Below are 13,329 nucleotides of genomic sequence, written 5' to 3'. Positions count from 1 at the left end.
TGAGAGTCTTTTGTGACAAAAGACAATGAAAACCTCGATTTGTAACACCATTCGAGTTAATACAATGCAGAAATGTTTGGCACAGTCTCTGCAGGGTGAGAAGAAACCGAAGGAGAGGAGACCGAGCTGTTGCTTGACGTCCTCAGGATGCCCCAGGAGTGCATTATGCGGGGGAGAAGAGAATAATGTTACAAGATTGCAGGGGTGAGAAAAGAATGTAAACTGCATTTGGGAGGATTTTTGAGGAAGCTGACTGGTCTCTTTGGAAAGGGGTTTTAACTAGTAATGTTACATAGAGTAGAGATGGTCGTAAGCGCCAAGATGGGTGATTTGGGCTTTACTGCTATTCTGGCATAGCATTTTAGGACTTTTGGTGTAGTCTTTGTGTGCAGTGTGGATTGGAGGAAGAAAGTCTGGAGACTAACTGGTTAAAGGGCTCTTAATCTAAGGATGAGATGAGAAGGGCTGGAACTGAGGTGGTGGCAGTGGTAATAGAGAGATGAACAAATGAGACAATAAGAAATCAGGATTTATTAATAGATTGGGTTCAGAGGATGGAAGAGAAAGGGGAAATTGGCCAAACTATGAGCAGATTGGTTCTTTTAAAATACAAAACTAATTATGCTTCTTTCTGCTCTTCAGGTAGTCCAAATTCCTTAACATAGTTTACCAGACCCTTCATGCTTGAACTGGCATATCAGTCCCACTTTCTCTCCATTTCCACTACTGCTCAAAGCCTCAGTAGTACATCTTTGTGTTCCTCCAAAGCCATGCTTTCTCCTCCTATGCCTTTACCTATGAAACACACCTCCGCACCCACCCATCTTCATCCTCCTCCAAGACGTCTTCTCTAATATCCATATATTAGCATGGGTTCCCCATTTGTTTCTCCCTTCGTAAAGGCAGAAACCCCATCAAACCTAACCATTGTATACCCCAGCATCCCTAGCACAATTCTTGTATTGGTTCAATATTTTTGTTGAATAACACCAAGGTTTCGACCCTGAATGACAAAAATTGGTGGAGCCATTAATAGAAAATGGTGTGGCATGGGTGGGTGTGTGCTAGTTTGGGGAGAAAATGGTGGGTTCAGTTTAAGGGGACAACTAGATATCTAAACATTGAAAACATTGAAGTTGGACTATGAGGGTAGAGGATGTTACCTAGGCCCATAGGTCATAGTGAACCTAATGAGATCTCTGTACAAGGCAGTGTAACAGGAACACGGAATTGCTCAGCCTCTTTTTCCCCTCCTAAGGATGGAATGTGACATCGTGGGGGGGAAAATGAGTTTTGAAATATATTAACCTATGTGGTCTTTCACAAGTTGTTATTCTCTCTCAGGCTCAGTTCTTCAAGGAAAACATACAATATCTACTTTTTCAGATTGCTTTAAGGATAAGAGGAGCTGAATACAAAGTGCTGAGTTTGCATAAATGCTGTATTCAACCACAGACTACATTTATTAAGTATCCATATACACATGCTAAATATGGGATGGAAATGACATTAAGTTATTTGAAATTATTTTTTATTTAGATTAAAAATGATCTGAAACAAAATGAATAGCAGACAAGGAAAAAAGTGGAAAAAATATGACTGAAGGAAAAATCAAGGTACTGGGAAGGTGGTGGTGTCTTAGGGGAAATGGAGATCGTAAAGGGTCTCATGGAAAGACCTGGGAAAACAATATGAAGATCATCTTCTCCCTATTCCATCCCCATCTCCCCCCAAACCACTAAAGTACACTAAGAAAGACACAAAGATTTTGTGCTCTAATAAGGAGAGGAAAAAATGATTTTAACCAAAAATTCCACCCAAATGTTATATTAGTAGATTGATCTTCCTGAGTCTCTAACCTGTGAGCTTCAGAAATGTGACTAATCGGGGCGCCTGGGTTGCTCAGTCAGTTAAGCGTCAGACCTCAGCTCAGGTCATGATCTCACGGTTAGTGAGTTGGAGCCCCGCTTCAGGCTCTGCACTGACAACCGGAAGCCTGGAGCCTGCTTTGGATTCTGTGTTTCCCTCTCTCTCTGCCCCTCCCCCACCAGCACTCTGTCTCTTGAAAATAAATGTTTAAAAAAAAATTAAATAAAAAAAGAAAGAAATGTGACTAATCAAACATAATAACAGAAGAGCTGAAGATGTACTTTAATGGCTGGCCTGAATGATAAACACTGTCTCTAAAATATATACCAAGTTTATACAACAAGGGATAAAGGCATGGGATTGATTTGCTGTGGATAGAAAAAAACTCTAAGCATTTGGTAATTCCTACACATATTCACTATTGTATGTCCCAGTATCATCTTTGCTTTTTTTTTTTAAGTTTATTTTAGTAATCTCTAGGGGCTTGAACCCATGACCCCAAGATCAAGAGTCACAGGCTCTTCTGACTGGGCCAGCCAGATGCCCCACCTTTGCTTTATTTAAAAAATCACTAGATTCCTTGTATCATCTCTCAAATTGGTCAAGCATTGAAGATAAACAAATACTAGTCATTTTTTAAAGTTTTTGTTTATTTTAGCCTCTCAGCCTCTTTCCAGTTACCTCTCATGAGAGAAGAGGAGAAGGTGGTTTAAGCCAGTGTTTTTCAAACATGAGAAATTGTGAACCACTGAGACATACTTCTGCAGGTCCCAAGGGATTCAAGGGACCACCCCTGCCCTCCCTTGTCCAAGGCCAGGCAACGTTGCCTTAAAATTAAAAGGCTAACTTCAAAGTATAATGTGACACCAGTTCAATTGTTAAACATAAACTCACGATCACTCAAAATATAAAATGTTAATCCAGATAATCCCAAATAGGTTTAACATGCTTATATTATAAAACTAAAAGCACAAAGCTTTAAAATGCGCAAAGTTTTAAAAATGCATAGTGCCTTGGAAATACAAGACCCCCAGAGGGTAGCAGACCACGGCTGAGAAACTCAACCTGCATATGGAGGATGCTAAATGAGAGAATGAGAGAAGGGTGAGAAGTTGGGAAGTAGGTCTTCCCGGGCTTCCCTGCCCTTCCCAGGAGCTCCTAACTCTGTTTTTGACTCTTTATGTACTTCCTTCAAATCCTGTTTCTGATTATATTTTACTATTCATAAGATATTGTCTTTAGAAGCTCAGCAGTTTTGATGTAGGATTTTATTTTTAAGTCCTCTCCACAACGAACGTGGGGCTTGCAAACCCAAGATCAAGAGTTGCATGCTATACCAGCTGAGCCCGCCAGTCATCCCAGAAGCTCAGCAGGTTTTTTTTTTTAACTTTTAAATGTTTTTATTTATTTTTGAGAGAGAGACAGAGTGTGAGTGGGGGAGGGGCAGAGAGGGAGACACAGAATCTGAAGCAGGCTCCAGGCTCTGAGCTGGCAGCACAGAGCCTGATGTGGGGCTCAAACCCATGAACCATGAGACCAGGACCTGAGCCAAAGTCAGACACTTAACCAACTGAGCCACCCAGGTGCCCCTCAGAAGTTTTGATACATTCTTTCCCATGTGTGATTAAAGCTAGAAGAATGATCCAAGGGAAGGAAAAAAAAAAGTGTGGGCCAAGATTTAGAGCTATGAAAGAAGGAATGAAGATATTTTGAAGTTATTAGAAAAAAGAGGGGAAAGAGTCCATTTCTGAGGTTCTGGGCCAACCCATAGTCCTCTTTGTATTGTTTTAAAAGGTGCCCAATGGGGTGTGTGAGTGGCTCAGTCAGTTGAGGGGACAACTCTGATTTCGGCTCAGGTCATGATCCAAGGGTTGTGGGATCCAGCTCATGCTCAGCATGGATCCTACTTAAGATTATCTCTCTCTCTTTCTCTCTCTCTCTCTTTCTCTCTCCCTTTCCCTTGCTTGCACTGTCTCTCTCTAAAATAAAAAATAGGGGCGCCTGGGTGGCGCAGTCGGTTAAGCGTCCGACTTCAGCCAGGTCACGATCTTGCGGTCCGTGAGTTCGAGCCCCGTGTCGGGCTCTGGGCTGATGGCTCAGAGCCTGGAGCCTGTTTCTGATTCTGTGTCTCCCTCTCTCTCTGCCCCTCCCCCGTTCATGCTCTGTCTCTCTCTGTCCCAAAAATAAATAAACGTTGAAAAAAAAATTAAAAAAAAATAAAAAAAAATAAAAAATAAAAAGCTGCCCAATAAATGCATTTTTTAATGTCAAAGAAGTGTTATATTTTAAGTTGGAGTCTTATATTTCTAGAAGGCCAGACATAAGTTCATCTTGCAGCTGTCTACCTTTACTCAGGGAAATCACCACAATGAGCCCTCTACACATGCATAAAGGAAATACCTTATCCTAAAGAAAATCCTGAAATGACATTAACCAAAATTCAGATGTTTCAGACTGAGATGCTGGAGTTAATTTATTTATTAGTAATATAAAATGTTTTGCAGGACTATGCCCTTACAGAGAAAAAGAGATTATTTTTCCCCTAAATAAGAATATGGACTGGAATGTCTCTTAAAATCCTTACTTGTTCTTTGGAGACCTATGCATGTTTTTGTCCAACTGTTTGCTCGTAGATGATCACAAAACTGGAGCCACTCTGAGGAGTGTACAAATCTTACCTCTGCACCTCATATTAGAGGACAGGCTGGCCTGAACCACTGGCATATCAAAAAATTATGTTATATATACCCAGATTATCCAAAGTCTGGAAAATGTCAGTGACTCCTGGAATTGTGTTAAGCAGGCCAGCATTGAGCTTTTTCCCCCTAAGGAAAAGGATAGTCCCTCAGTCAAATATTCTAGAGTGGAAATATGCAGGCCTTAAAGTGGAAAAGAATGATTCTCTTTGGACCCATCCCTGTTGCTGGCATTAGGATTCTAGGAAGTGGCATAGCCTGGAGATAACTGCAAGGGGAAATGGGCCAGCTGAGCTGGCTCTGTCTTATCAGGAATCTGAAGAACAGCCACTTCTAGTGGCAGCTGAGGGCTCCTCTTTGTTTCTAATGTCTGACTCTGTGTCTTGTTACATAGTTTGGACTGAGCTAAACTTTAGGGAATAAAGTGAAGAGATCTTCGGTCCAGTGGGTGGAACCACGTGGAGAGCCCAAAGGAGGTGGTGGCAAAGTTCAAGAGCAGCAGTGGTTGGGAGCAGGGACAGCTGGCAAAAGTAATTTCCAGAGAAGATCTGTGGCACACTTACCCATTCCTTAGGGATTCCTCAAAATCCTTTAGTAAAAGATCTCCTTAGCTATATTGGCTATTGAGAATGGAGGACACAAGTTGAGTCTGACAAATTGGCACGTGAAAACCACAATGTTACTTAGAAAAACCCTGCTGCTTCTTGCAGTCACCATGGGGGCAAACATTCTTAACTGAGGCTCACATGCAAAGAAATGAATGACCTCACATTTGTAATCCCTCGGCTCTACAGTCTGCTAGGGACAGACAGCAGTAATAGGAAACCTGCCAGCTGGAATCCTATCATGTCCACCAAAATGGCTTTCTTTCCACTGGTCTGCCTACTCCTCCCAAATGGTTGTTTCCTCAACCCCGAGAGTTTCCTCATGTGTATGTTTAGCTCAGTTCACAGACAAAATCTTGAGAGGATTCTTCTACAAAGCTCCGTAGTTATTTCTCTGTGTAACTCCATCCTTTCTGGCTCTCTGCCCTGGAAATGTTAACCACCTTCGCCTCCCTGAACTCTCAACTCTGTCTTCTCAATGCAATGAGATTTTTAGGCTCTGTGTGGGTTTCCTCTCTCCACAATGTGGCCTGAAAACTCTTTCTAGGTAATAAGCTGGGGGTACTCATAGGATTTACTTAATTTGTTTTCCTTCTCTCAGGGGCTATTATCCTGTGCTGCCTGTTATCCAATATCTGAAAACTGTTGCTTTATATATTTGATCCAGTGTTCTAGATTGCTAAGGCAGTGGTAAATTTGGTTCCTCTTATACCATCACAGCCATGTTTATAAATAGGTCTTTCAGTGAGATTGTGTGTGTGGGTTTCTTTTAATCCCTCAACTGTTTACTGTTTCTGGCATATCAAAATGTATTTTGCCTTCACTCTTTAATGACAATTTGGCTGGAGATAAAATTCTAGGTTTACAGGGAAGTGTTTTATCAGTAGGTTCTGTTGTTCTGTTGTTCTGTAGGTAATCTGTTTCTTTCTCATATTTCTAATAGCTTTTACATTTTTCTCTGTATCCTTGATATTTTGTAAATATCCCTCTGATATGTCTCCACATGTGTTTATTTTATTTGTACTAAAAGCTTTTTTTTTTTTTTAAGCATCTGACTCTTTTTTTTTTTTTTTTATGTTTATTTTTGAAGGAGAGAGAGAGAGAGACAGACGTGAGTGGGGAGGAGCAGAGAGAGAGGGAGACACAGAATCTGAAGCAGGCTCCAGGCTCTGAGCTTTCAGCACAGAACCTGATGAGGGGCTCAAACTCACAAACTGTGAGATCATTGCCTGAGCCCAAGTCTGACGTTTAACCAACTGAACCACTCAGGCATCCCAAGCTTGGGTTTTTTTGTTTTCTTTTAGAGTTTATTTTGAGAAAGAGTGAGTGGGGGAGCACGTACACACAGGCAGATGAGGGGAAGAGAGAGACAGAATCCCAAGTAGGCTCTGCACTCTTAGCACATAGCCCTACACAGGGCTCGAACTCACAAACTGTGATACTACAACCTGAGCAGAAATCAAGAGTCAGACACTTAACCAGCTGAGAACCCAGGAGCCACTAAAAGCTTGTTTTTTTTTGTTTTGTTTTTTGTTTTGTTTTTTAAATTTTTTTAAATGTTTTTATTTATTTTTGAGACAGAGAGAGAGAGAGAGACAGAGCATGAGCAGGGGAGGGGCAGAGAGAGAGGGAGACACAGAATCCCAAACAGGCTCCAGGCTCTGAGATGTCAGCACAGAGCCCAACGACGCGGGGTGCAAACTCGCAGACTGTGAGATCATGACCCCAGCTGAAGTCAGACGCTTAACCGACTTTGCCACCCAGGTGCCCCTGTTTTTTCTTTTTTTTTTTTTTTTTTTTATTTGAGGACGAATGTCTTTCATCAAAACTTAAAAATTTTTATGTTTTCTGGAGCACCTGGGTGGCTCAGTTTGTTGAGCGTCCAATATCAGCTCAGGTCATGATCTCACGGTTTGTGGGTTCCAGCCCTGTGTTGGGCTCTGTGCTGACAGCTCAGAGCCTAGAGCCTGCTTCAGATTCTCTCTCTCTCTCTCTCTCTCTCTCTCTCTCTCTCTGCTTCTCCCCACTCGTGCTCTGTCTCTCAAAAATAAATAAATAAATACATGTTAAAAAAAGTTAATAAAAGGGGCACCTGGGTGGCTTAGTCGAGCGTCCAACTTCGGCTCAGGTCATGATCTCACAGTCTGTGAGTTCGAGCCCTGCGTCGGGCTCTGTGCTGACAGCTCAGAGCCTGGAGCCTGCTTCGGATTCTGTGTCTCCCTCTCTCTCTGCCTCTCCCCTGCGCATGCTCTGTCTCTCTCTGTCTCAAAAATGAATAAAAACATTAAATAAATTTTTTTAATTAAAAAAAAATTATGTTTTCAGGGGCACCTGGGTGGCTCAGTTGGTTAAGTGTCTGACTTGGGCTCAGGTCATGATCTCATGGTTCATGGATTTGAGCCGCATGTTGGGCTCTGAGCTGATAGCTTGGAACCTGCTTCAGATTCTCTGTCTCCCTCTTTTTCTGCCCCTCTCCTGCTCATGCTGTCTCTCTCAAAAATAAATAAACATTAAAAAAAATTCTTATGTTTTCAAACACTGTTTAACCATCAATCTCATTATATTTTTCTATATTTTTCTAGAACTCTCATCATACATGTTGGGGCTTTCAATCCAGCCTCCCTCTTTTAACTATATCTGTCTTTGTACTATATTCTGAGTGAATTAACTTACTCTGTCTTCAGTTATACCTGGTTTAGAGCTCTTATTTTTAAAATATTTTATTTATTTATTTATTTATTTATTTATTTATTTATTTATAGCACAAGAAGGAGAGAGAGAGAGAGAGAGAGAGAGAGAGAGAGAGAGAGAGAAAATCATAAGCAAGCTCCATGCCCAGCACAGACCCTGATGCTGGGCTCCATGTCACTGTCATGAGACCATGATCTGAGTCAAAATTAAGAGTTGGACACTTACCTGACTGAGCCACCCAGGCACCCCTAGAGCTCTTACTTTTTATTTTCACGATTTTATTTCTTTTAGTCCCAAGCAAATCAATCCAGGAGTTCCTTTACTTGCTTTTGGAGAAGGTTTCGTCATTCTCTGTTCCAAGCGTGCTCCAATAATAAACAAGTGTCCTTATCAGAATCTCTCTCTAGTTTTCTCATTTACTTTCTTAAGAATGTTCTCCCTGGAGAGATTTTTCTTCTTTCCCAGATGTAAGAAACTGTAAAAACAAAGGTCAAATTTCAAAGTGAAAAGCCAGAGGTGAGGTAAAGGGGAAAAAAAATAACACTTACATTGGAAATCTTCAACTCATAACTGCTAAAATGTGAGGCAGATGTCACAAAACTTGGAATGGAAAATCATAGGTTTTATGGTCTAATTCATATCTTCTGAGTCTGGAGAGTCAGAGAAAGGGAGAGTTCAGTCTTCTCTGGACTATTCTTCCCTCCTTTAACTGCAAGTTCAACTCCTATTCCTTTTTTTTTTTTTTTACATTTATTTATTTTTGAGAAACAGAGTGAGACAAAGTGTGAGCCGCGGAGGGGCAGACAGAGAAGGAGACACAGAATCCGAAGCAGGCTCCAGGTTCTGAGCAAGCGGTCAGCCCAGAGCCTGGTGCAGGGCTCAAACCCGCAAGTTGTGAGATCATGACCTGAGCCTAAGTCGGATGGATGCTCAACCAACTGAGCCACCCAGGTGCCCCTCCTGTTCCTTCTTTAAAATCCAGGTCACGGGGCGCCTGGATGGCTCAGTTGGTTAAGCGGCTGACTTCATCTCGGGTCATGATCTCGTGGTCTGTGAGTTTGAGCCCCGCGTCAGGCTCTGTGCTGCCAGCTCAGAGCTTGGAGCCTGTTTCAGATTCTGTGTCTCCCTCTCTCTGACCCTCCCCTGTTCATGCTCTGTCTCTCTCTGTCTCAAAAATAAATAAACGTTAAAAAAAAAAAAAACTTTAAAACCCAGGTCAGACAGGTATTAGTCTTATTTTCTGGGAAACCTTATATTAGTTTCCTATGACTGCCTTAACAAATTATCACAAACTTGGTGACTTAAAACACCACAAATTAATTTACTTACAGTTCTGGAGACCAGATACCTGAAATCAGTTTCACTAGTTTAAAGTTAAGCTATCAGTAATCCTGGTTCCTTCTGGGGACTCTAAGGAAGAATCCATTTCCTTGCCTTTTCTAGCTTCAGGAGGCTGCCTGCGTTCTTTAGTGTCACTCCAACATCTTGCTTCTGTGGTTACATTTCTTTCAGTTCTGTAGTCACATCTCCTTCTGCCTCCCTCTTTTATGAGCACTCGTGATTATTTAGTACCTATCCTGATAATCAGGATAATTTTCCCATCTCAAAATCTGTAATCACATCTGCAAAGTCCCTTTTGCTATATGAGGTAACATTTGAAAATTCCAGGGATTAGGATGTGGATATCTTTGGGGGCTATTTACTCAGCCTGCCACATCTTCCCAGGTATTTTTCTTCCATGGAGTCAGTCATGTCCTTCTCTCTTCAGCCTGTGGAACTTTATACATATTTCTGTCGTTGCTCTGTTTAAGTGTTGTGAATGTTTTTGTTTATACAGATATCTTTCCAAATAAATAGGAGCTCTTTGAAGACTGGAACTTTGTCTTTTTCATTTGTTATCCTACTGCCTAGCATGGTGCCTGGCACATAGTAAGCACTAAATAAATATTTAATTAAATTGAATTTTATTCTCAGATTCAAGCCTGGCAGTACAACTATAAGCTATAAAATAATGGAGTCTTAAACTATCAGCGCTAAAAGGGATGTCAAGTCCTTTCCTTGTAGTCTGAATCTATATTTTATCAGGAAATAAGTTTACATTTAGGAGAGTTGTCTTTATTACTACAACAAAGATAAAACAAAACAAAACAGAAAAGGTTACATTAGGGTTTTAGCTCAGAAAAAACTGGAATGACTTGATAATTATTTTATTTTCTTTTTTTAAAATTTTCTTTTTTTTTCAACGTTTTTTATTTATTTTTGGGACAGAGAGAGACAGAGCATGAACGGGGGAGGGGCAGAGAGAGAGGGAGACACAGAATCGGAAACAGGCTCCAGGCTCCGAGCCATCAGCCCAGAGCCTGACGCGGGGCTCGAACTCACGGACCGCGAGATCGTGACCTGGCTGAAGTCGGACGCTTAACCGACTGCGCCACCCAGGCACCCCAATAATTATTTTATTTTCAAATTTTATTTGTTTTGTAAGAGTGAGTGGGAGGGGCAGAGAGAGAGACAGAGGCAGAATCCCAAGCAGGCAGAGCCCAATTTGGGGCTTGAACTCAGGAGCCATGAGATCATGACCTGAGCCAAAATCAAGAGTCCAACGCTTAACTGACCAAGCCACCCAGGTGCCCCTTGATAATTATTTTAAACTCACAACATTCCTGGGAGATAAGGCAGATAATTACCTTTAGGTCAGTAAAACATGGAGCAAAATATATGACAGATGAATTTGATTTGAGCATAATTGAATACCATTGTGGAAATCAAATAATCTCAGGTGAATTATTGATTTACATGGGATGTCTGGGTTTTTTATTCCCCAGTGCCCCTACTTAATCCATTATGTTTATCTTAGAAGTTGATTCAATTTCTTATGACATGACATAGAGGTAGAGTTAAATAATAATTCCTATTTAATTAGCTCAGAGGCCTAAGTTATGAGGCAATGACCCAAGGAATCATTTCTAGACAGGGATAAGGTTTGAGCTATGGTGATAGTTTTTACCCTTCAGCCTAATGACAGGCCAGGCTACTTGCATCAGAATCACCTGGGAAGATTCTTAAACATACAGATATCCAAATTCTCCTCCTCCCCCCAAATTTGGATCCAGTTGATTCAGGGAAGGTCCTGGGAATGTGTATGTTTTAAAGTACCTCAGATAATTCACAATTATCAAGAAATCTAGGCTTAGTTTTGAGGTCCTTAATTTGAGGTCCTAAAGAAATGTAAATGCCAAGCTTGGAAGAAAGGATCCATATGACCTGAGCCCAAACCAACAGTCGGATGCTTAACCAACAGAGCCAACCAGGCACCCTCAGCCAGGTAGTTTCTTATAAAACTAAAATAATCTTAACAATCCAGAAATTTCACTCCTTGGTATTTATCCAAAGGAGTTGAAAACTTACGTCCACACAAAAATTTGCACACAGATATTTACGGGAGCTTTATTCATAATTGCCAAAAGTTAGAAGCAACCAAGATGTCCTTTGGTAGGTGAACAGATAAAATGAACTGTGGTACATCTAGACCATGGCATATTATTCAGCGCTAAGAAGAAACGAGCTATCAAGTCATGAAAACATACGAAGAATTCTTAAATGCATGTATCATTAAATTAAAGTAGCCAATCTAAAAAGGCTGCATACTATAGGATTCCACCTACATGACATTCTGGAAAAGGCAAAATTATGGAGACAATATTAGTGGTTGCTTGGGATGGGAAGGCAGAGCACAGAGGATTTTCAGGGTATGCTCTGTATGATATAATGCTCTATATGATATATGCCATTATATGACTATCCAAACCTATAGAATGTAAAATACCAAGAGCAAACCTTAAGGTAAACTATGGATTTGGGGTGATTATGATAGGGCACTCTACACTCATCCTTAATAAAATGTATACAGTTCTGGTGAGTGATGTTGATAATGGGGGAGAGGCTATGCATAGGGGGTGCAGTAAATAATATGGGAAATCTCTGTACCTTTTTCTAAATTTTGTTGTAAACCTACAATTGCTCTTAAAAAGTCTTAACTTTACTCCTAGCTAAATGCGAATTAAAATATCTTTTTTTTCTTACTGTATCACCAATGTTGAAAAGATTGATAATATCCAGTGTTAGTAAGACTGTTGGGAAGCAGAAACCTAACAGACCTTTTTTATTTTTAACCCTAACATACTCTTGATAGTATTGTTATTTGATATTTTGAAGAGTAACTTGGCAATACCTATTCAAGTTAAAATGGTTTTAGCCCTTGACTTAGCAATTCCACTTTTAAGAATGTATAAAAGTATTTTTCACAAATAGCCAAAGATGTGTGCAACAGGATTTTATTATAGCTTTGTTTATAATAATGTTGGAAATAATCCTGATGCCTCCTGGTAGTTATTAATTAAATGTTGGATAATGGAATACTCTATAGTGGTTAAAAAATTAAAGCAGTGCTGTATGAGCTATGGAAAAAAGTAACAGTAAATTGAAACAGGTTGTGAAGTATCGGCTTGCTTTCATTTTAAATTACATACTCATATATTAATATATGCATAGAAAAAATGGAGTAATATACATCAAAGTCTTAATTATTTTATTGAAGTAAGATTAGGAGAGATTTTCACATTCTTTTTTTTTTTTTTTAATTTTTATTTATTTTTGAGACAGAGACAGAGCATGAATGGGGGGAGGGTCAGAGAGAGAGGGAGACACAGAATCTAAGCAGGCTCCAGGCTCCAAGCTGTCAGCACAGAGCCCGATGCGGGGCTCGAACTCACAAACTGTGAAATCATGACCTGAGCCGAAGTCAGACGCTTAACCGACTGAGCCACCCAGGTGCCCCGAGATTTTCACATTCTATAGCGATTGTTAATTCACAATATTTCATAGGATTCTTGTGAGGATTAAATGAGTTAATATGCCTAAGGCAATTCAAACAGTGGACCATAGCACATAGAAGCTATTAGATAAATATTGTTATGCTAAATACGTTTATTTTTTTAAAGCAGAAAAAAAATAAATGAGGTTGCAAAATGCAGTATTTGAGCATTTCAAACATGAAAAGTTAAAAATAAAATAAAAGCCAGAGGAGGCCAATGGGTTCTCTATGCATATTTGAAAGAAAGAGCTAGTTGAAAAGCAAAGGTGATAATGGTAAGGATCAGACAGAAGAGAATGGTAAACTATAATGATAATATCAACCAATATTTAATGAAAGTTTATAGTGGACCAGGTGCTCCAATTGATTCTGAACCCCCAAGGAAAAAAGGTTAACCTGGACAGGAGGGGGTACATCTTTCCTCTGAAGATCAGAACAAAAAATTTTAACCTCAATTCTTCTGAAATTATATGCTGAATTTGGTGGACAAAATAATTTTTTAAATAACCAAAACAAGATTCATAACTTTCCTCAGATTTCTGAGAGTGTGTGAGCCCTCTCAAAGGTAAAAACAAACAAACAAACAAACAAAAAA

Source organism: Lynx canadensis, chromosome A3 (assembly GCF_007474595.2).
Source record: "Lynx canadensis isolate LIC74 chromosome A3, mLynCan4.pri.v2, whole genome shotgun sequence".
NCBI classification, from domain to species: domain Eukaryota; kingdom Metazoa; phylum Chordata; class Mammalia; order Carnivora; family Felidae; genus Lynx; species Lynx canadensis.
The sequence above is the reverse complement of the archived record's forward strand: the minus strand, read 5'-3'. Positions refer to the sequence as shown.